At 42.2% G+C, this 6925-nt stretch overlaps 3 non-coding genes across 3 annotated transcripts; all 3 read left to right on the plus strand.

Moving 5' to 3' along the window:
- The first annotated feature begins 2820 nt into the window (after positions 1 to 2820).
- On the plus strand, positions 2821 to 2893 carry trnar-ccu (transfer RNA arginine (anticodon CCU)). Its single transcript has one exon. It is a non-coding gene; the product is annotated as a tRNA-Arg (tRNA).
- Positions 2894 to 3422: 529 nt separating this feature from the next.
- Positions 3423 to 3495, plus strand: trnar-ccu (transfer RNA arginine (anticodon CCU)). Its single transcript has one exon. It is a non-coding gene; the product is annotated as a tRNA-Arg (tRNA).
- Positions 3496 to 6464: 2969 nt separating this feature from the next.
- trnar-ccu (transfer RNA arginine (anticodon CCU)) lies at positions 6465 to 6537 on the plus strand. The gene has a single exon. It is a non-coding gene; the product is annotated as a tRNA-Arg (tRNA).
- Positions 6538 to 6925: the final 388 nt, after the last annotated feature.

A 6925-nucleotide genomic window follows, 5' to 3' on the forward strand; every position in this document is an offset into this window, starting at 1 on the left:
TCTTTGCACTTTTAAAAATTTCCCTTCTACTCACTATATCTACTGCATTTGGGGCCATTATTGTGTTACCCAAAGCCAACATGGCATGGCTCACATTATGCTCTGTATAGGAAGCAACTGTTTGGTGGAAGAACTGATGAGTAAAGGTGTTTGAGATGCCCCAGTGGCCAATTGGATAAGGCACTGGCCTCCTAAGCCAGGGATTGTGGGTTCAAGTCCTATCTGGGGTGGTTGACAGCAGAGTGGTACAGCGGAAGCGTGCTGGACCCATAACCCAGAGGTCGATGGATCGAAACCATCCTCTGCTAACTGTGTTTTGTAAGCTGACTTAGGGCCTTTACAACCTTTTAGTAAACTGAACCAGATACAGAAAGTAAATATTCACCTCCTGTACAATTCCAGATGCATATCAGCTTGGGAATGCAATTTTTGTATATTTCAAATTCCTTTCTCTGCTCTTTTAAATGGTTTCCTCCATCTTACTATACTAACTGCTTTTATTGTCATTATTGTGTTACCCAAAGGGTTCGAGTACAATCTGGGGTACAATGCCAGTTTCATATCAGCATTGGAAACTAGTTTCTATGTGTTTCACATCTTTTTCTTTGCACTTTTAAAAATTTCCCTTCTACTCACTATATCTACTACATTTGGGGCCATTATTGTGTTACCCAAAGGGTTCGAGTCCAATCTGGTGTACAATGCCAGTTTCATCTCAGCATGGCAATCTAGTTTCTACGTATTTCACATCTTTTCCCTTCTACTCACTATATCTACTGCATTTGGGTATATTTCACATTCTTTTCTCTGCTCTTTCAAATGCTTTCCTCCATCTTACTATACTAACTGCTTTTATTGTCATTATTGTGTTACCCAAAGGGTTCGAGTCCAATCTGGCGTGGTTGAAAGCAGAGTGGCGCAGCGGAAGCGTGCTGGGCCCATAACCCAGAGGTCAATAGATTGAAACCATCCTTTGCTAACTGTGTTTTGTAAGCTGACTTAGGGCCTTTACAACCTTTAAGTAAAGTGATCCAGATACAGAAAGTACATATTCACCTACTGTAATATTCCAGATGCATATCAGCTTGGGAATGCAATTTTTGTATATTTCACATTCTTTTCTCTGCTCTTTCAAATGCTTTCCTCCATCTTACTATACTAACTGCTTTTATTGTCATTATTGTGTTACCCAAAGGGTTCGAGTCCAATCTGGGGTACAATGCCAGTTTCATATCAGCATGGCAATCTAGTTTCTACGTGTTTCACATCTTTTTCTTTGCACTTTTAAAAATATCCCTTCCACTGTTATGCTGATGATACCCAGCTATATTTATATATGGAACCAGATGAAAATAATCAGTTAATAAAGCTTCAAGCATGCCTACAAGACATAAAGGCCTGGATGTCCCACAATTTTTTACTTTTAAACTCAGACAAAACTGAATTCATAGTATTTGGGCCCAAAAATCTCAGAGATATGATGTCCAACCATATTATTACACTAGATGGCATAAGCCTGGCCTCCAGTACTACTGCAAGGAACCTTGGAGTTATGTTTGATCAGGATCTGTCCTTTAACTCACATATAAAACAAATCTCTAGAACAGCCTTCTTCCACCTACGGAACATTGCCAAAATTAGGAGCATCCTGTCTCAAAGTGATGCCGAAAAACTGGTCCATGCATTTGTTACCTCTAGGTTTGACTACTGTAATTCCCTACTTTCAGGATGCCCCAGTAACTCCCTAAAGAGCCTGCAATTAATCCAAAATGCTGCAGCAAGAGTGCTGACTGGAACTAGCAAGAGAGATCATATTTCACCTTCACTAGCTTCTCTCCATTGGCTTCCAATTAAATGTAGAATAGAATTTGAAACCCTGCTTCTTACATATAAAGCTCTGAATGGTCAGGCTCCATCATATTTAGAAGACCTCATAGCACCATATCATCCCAGTAGACCACTTTGCTCTCAGAATGCAGGCCTACTTGTGGTTCCCAGAATTTCCAAAAGTAGAATGGGAGGTAGAGCCTTTAGCTATCAAGCTCCTCTCTTGTGAAACCAGCTCCCAGTTCAGATTCGGGAAGCAGACAGCCTCTCTACTTTTAAGTCTAGGCTTAAAACCTTCCTTTTTAATAAAGCATATAGTTATTTATAGTTATGCTGCCATAGGCTTAGACTGCTGGGGGACCCACCCCCCAATGCACTGAGCTCCTTTCCTCCTTTTGACCATCTCTCCTCTCCTCTCATCCCGCAATTGTCACCACTGTATGTCATTAACTCTGTGTGTTCTCTCCCGTAGTTGTCTTTGTCATCCTCTGTCCCCTTCTCTCTGTCCCTTTCTGCAGGTGTCCCCCGGCTTTGAAGCTGTGTGTCTTCCAGCGTGAAGCTACTGGTCCTACCAATCTGCCCAATGTTTTGTTTTTGCTTTTTGTTGCTCTGTTCTTTTCCCTCTCCCCTTTCCACTCACCCCAACCGGTCGAGGCAAATGGCCGTCCACCCTGAGCCTGGTTCTGCTGGAGGTTTCTTCCGTTAAAGGGAGTTTTTCCTCTCCACTGTTGCCTATGGCTTGCTCCAGGGGGAATTGTTGGGTTCTCTTTATATATCTTTATAATCTTGACTTTATTCTGTAAAGTGCCCTGAGATGACTTTGTTGTGAATTGGCACTATATAAATAAAGTTGAATTGAATTGAACTCACTATATCTACTGCATATGGGGCCATTATTGTGTTACCCAAAGCCAACATGGCATGTCTCACATTATGCTCTGTATAGGAAGCAACTGTTTGGTGGAAGAACTGATGAGTAAAGGTGATTGAGATGCCCCAGTGGCCTAATGGATAAGGCACTGGCCTCCTAAGCCAGGGATTGTGGGTTCAAGTCCCATCTGGGGTGGTTGACAGCAGAGTGGCGCAGCGGAAGCGTGCTGGGCCCATAACCCAGAGGTCGATGGATCGAAACCATCCTCTGCTAACTGTGTTTTGTAAGCTGACTTAGGGCCTTTACAACCTCTTAGTAAAGTGAACCAGATACAGAAAGTACATATTCACCTACTATACAATTCCAGATGCATATCAGCTTGGGAATGCAATTATTGTATATTTCACATTCTTTTCTCTGCTCTTTCAAATGCTTTCCTCCATCTTACTATACTAACTGCTTTTATTGTCATTATTGGTCTACCCAAAGGGTTCGAGTCCAATCTGGGGTACAATGCCAGTTTCATATCAGCATGGCAATCTAGTTTCTACGTGTTTCACATCTTTTTCTTTGCACTTTTAAAAATTTCCCTTCTACTCACTATATCTACTGCATTTGGGGCCATTATTGTGTTACCCAAAGCCAACATGGCATGTCTCACATTATGCTCTGTCTAGGAAGCAACTGTTTGGTGGAAGAACTGATGAGTAAAGGTGTTTGAGAGGCCCCAGTGGCCTAATGGATAAGGCACTGGCCTCCTAAGCCAGGGATTGTGGGTTCAAGTCCCATCTGGGGTGGTTGACAGCAGAGTGGCGCAGCGGAAGCGTGCTGGGCCCATAACCCAGAGGTCGATGGATCGAAACCATCCTCTGCTAACTGTGTTTTGTAAGCTGACTTAGGGCCTTTGCAACTTTTTAGTAAAGTGAACCAGATACAGAATGTACATATTCACCTACTGTACAATTCCAGATGCATATCAGCTTGGGAATGCAATTTTTGTATATTTCAAATTCCTTTCTCTGCTCTTTTAAATGGTTTCCTCCATCTTACTATACTAACTGCTTTTATTGTCATTATTGTGTTACCCAAAGGGTTCGAGTACAATCTGGGGTACAATGCCAGTTTCATATCAGCATTGGAAACTAGTTTCTATGTGTTTCACATCTTTTTCTTTGCACTTTTAAAAATTTCCCTTCTACTCACTATATCTACTACATTTGGGGCCATTATTGTGTTACCCAAAGGGTTCGAGTCCAATCTGGTGTACAATGCCAGTTTCATCTCAGCATGGCAATCTAGTTTCTACGTATTTCACATCTTTTCCCTTCTACTCACTATATCTACTGCATTTGGGGCCATTACTGTGTTACCCAAAGCCAACATGGCATGTCTCACATTATGCTCTGTATAGGAAGCAACTGTTAGTTGGAAGAACTGAGGAGTAAAGGTGTTTGTGATGCCCCAGTGGCCTAATGGATAATGCACTGGCCTCCTAAGCCAGGGATTGTGGGTTCGAGTCCCATCTGGGGTGGTTGACAGCAGAGTGGCGCAGCAAAAGCGTGCTGGGCCCATAACCCAGAGGTCAATAGATTGAAACCATCCTTTGCTAACTGTGTTTTGTAAGCTGACTTAGGGCCTTTACAACCTTTAAGTAAAGTGATCCAGATACAGAAAGTACATATTCACCTACTGTAATATTCCAGATGCATATCAGCTTGGGAATGCAATTTTTGTATATTTCACATTCTTTTCTCTGCTCTTTCAAATGCTTTCCTCCATCTTACTATACTAACTGCTTTTATTGTCATTATTGTGTTACCCAAAGGGTTCGAGTCCAATCTGGCGTGGTTGAAAGCAGAGTGGCGCAGCGGAAGCGTGCTGGGCCCATAACCCAGAGGTCAATAGATTGAAACCATCCTTTGCTAACTGTGTTTTGTAAGCTGACTTAGGGCCTTTACAACCTTTAAGTAAAGTGATCCAGATACAGAAAGTACATATTCACCTACTGTAATATTCCAGATGCATATCAGCTTGGGAATGCAATTTTTGTATATTTCACATTCTTTTCTCTGCTCTTTCAAATGCTTTCCTCCATCTTACTATACTAACTGCTTTTATTGTCATTATTGTGTTACCCAAAGGGTTCGAGTCCAATCTGGGGTACAATGCCAGTTTCATATCAGCATGGCAATCTAGTTTCTACGTGTTTCACATCTTTTTCTTTGCACTTTTAAAAATATCCCTTCCACTGTTATGCTGATGATACCCAGCTATATTTATATATGGAACCAGATGAAAATAATCAGTTAATAAAGCTTCAAGCATGCCTACAAGACATAAAGGCCTGGATGTCCCACAATTTTTTACTTTTAAACTCAGACAAAACTGAATTCATAGTATTTGGGCCCAAAAATCTCAGAGATATGATGTCCAACCATATTGTTACACTAGATGGCATAAGCCTGGCCTCCAGTACTACTGCAAGGAACCTTGGAGTTATGTTTGATCAGGATCTGTCCTTTAACTCACATATAAAACAAATCTCTAGAACAGCCTTCTTCCACCTACGGAACATTGCCAAAATTAGGAGCATCCTGTCTCAAAGTGATGCCGAAAAACTGGTCCATGCATTTGTTACCTCTAGGTTTGACTACTGTAATTCCCTACTTTCAGGATGCCCCAGTAACTCCCTAAAGAGCCTGCAATTAATCCAAAATGCTGCAGCAAGAGTGCTGACTGGAACTAGCAAGAGAGATCATATTTCACCTTCACTAGCTTCTCTCCATTGGCTTCCAATTAAATGTAGAATAGAATTTGAAACCCTGCTTCTTACATATAAAGCTCTGAATGGTCAGGCTCCATCATATTTAGAAGACCTCATAGCACCATATCATCCCAGTAGACCACTTTGCTCTCAGAATGCAGGCCTACTTGTGGTTCCCAGAATTTCCAAAAGTAGAATGGGAGGTAGAGCCTTTAGCTATCAAGCTCCTCTCTTGTGAAACCAGCTCCCAGTTCAGATTCGGGAAGCAGACAGCCTCTCTACTTTTAAGTCTAGGCTTAAAACCTTCCTTTTTAATAAAGCATATAGTTATTTATAGTTATGCTGCCATAGGCTTAGACTGCTGGGGGACCCACCCCCCAATGCACTGAGCTCCTTTCCTCCTTTTGACCATCTCTCCTCTCCTCTCATCCCGCAATTGTCACCACTGTATGTCATTAACTCTGTGTGTTCTCTCCCGTAGTTGTCTTTGTCATCCTCTGTCCCCTTCTCTCTGTCCCTTTCTGCAGGTGTCCCCCGGCTTTGAAGCTGTGTGTCTTCCAGCGTGAAGCTACTGGTCCTACCAATCTGCCCAATGTTTTGTTGTTGCTTTTTGTTGCTCTGTTCTTTTCCCTCTCCCCTTTCCACTCACCCCAACCGGTCGAGGCAAATGGCCGTCCACCCTGAGCCTGGTTCTGCTGGAGGTTTCTTCCGTTAAAGGGAGTTTTTCCTCTCCACTGTTGCCTATGGCTTGCTCCAGGGGGAATTGTTGGGTTCTCTTTATATATCTTTATAATCTTGACTTTATTCTGTAAAGTGCCCTGAGATGACTTTGTTGTGAATTGGCACTATATAAATAAAGTTGAATTGAATTGAACTCACTATATCTACTGCATATGGGGCCATTATTGTGTTACCCAAAGCCAACATGGCATGTCTCACATTATGCTCTGTCTAGGAAGCAACTGTTTGGTGGAAGAACTGATGAGTAAAGGTGTTTGAGAGGCCCCAGTGGCCTAATGGATAAGGCACTGGCCTCCTAAGCCAGGGATTGTGGGTTCAAGTCCCATCTGGGGTGGTTGACAGCAGAGTGGCGCAGCGGAAGCGTGCTGGGCCCATAACCCAGAGGTCGATGGATCGAAACCATCCTCTGCTAACTGTGTTTTGTAAGCTGACTTAGGGCCTTTACAACCTCTTAGTAAAGTGAACCAGATACAGAAAGTACATATTCACCTACTGTACAATTCCAGATGCATATCCGCTTGGGAATGCAATTATTGTATATTTCACATTCTTTTCTCTGCTCTTTCAAATGCTTTCCTCCATCTTACTATACTAACTGCTTTTATTGTCATTATTGTGCTACCCAAAGGGTTCGAGTCCAATCTGGGGTACAATGCCAGTTTCATATCAGCATGGCAATCTAGTTTCTACGTGTTTCACATCTTTTTCTTTGCACTTTTAAA

The sequence above is a fragment of the Channa argus genome, unplaced genomic scaffold, assembly GCF_033026475.1.
Source record: "Channa argus isolate prfri unplaced genomic scaffold, Channa argus male v1.0 Contig013, whole genome shotgun sequence".
In the NCBI taxonomy this organism is placed as follows: domain Eukaryota; kingdom Metazoa; phylum Chordata; class Actinopteri; order Anabantiformes; family Channidae; genus Channa; species Channa argus.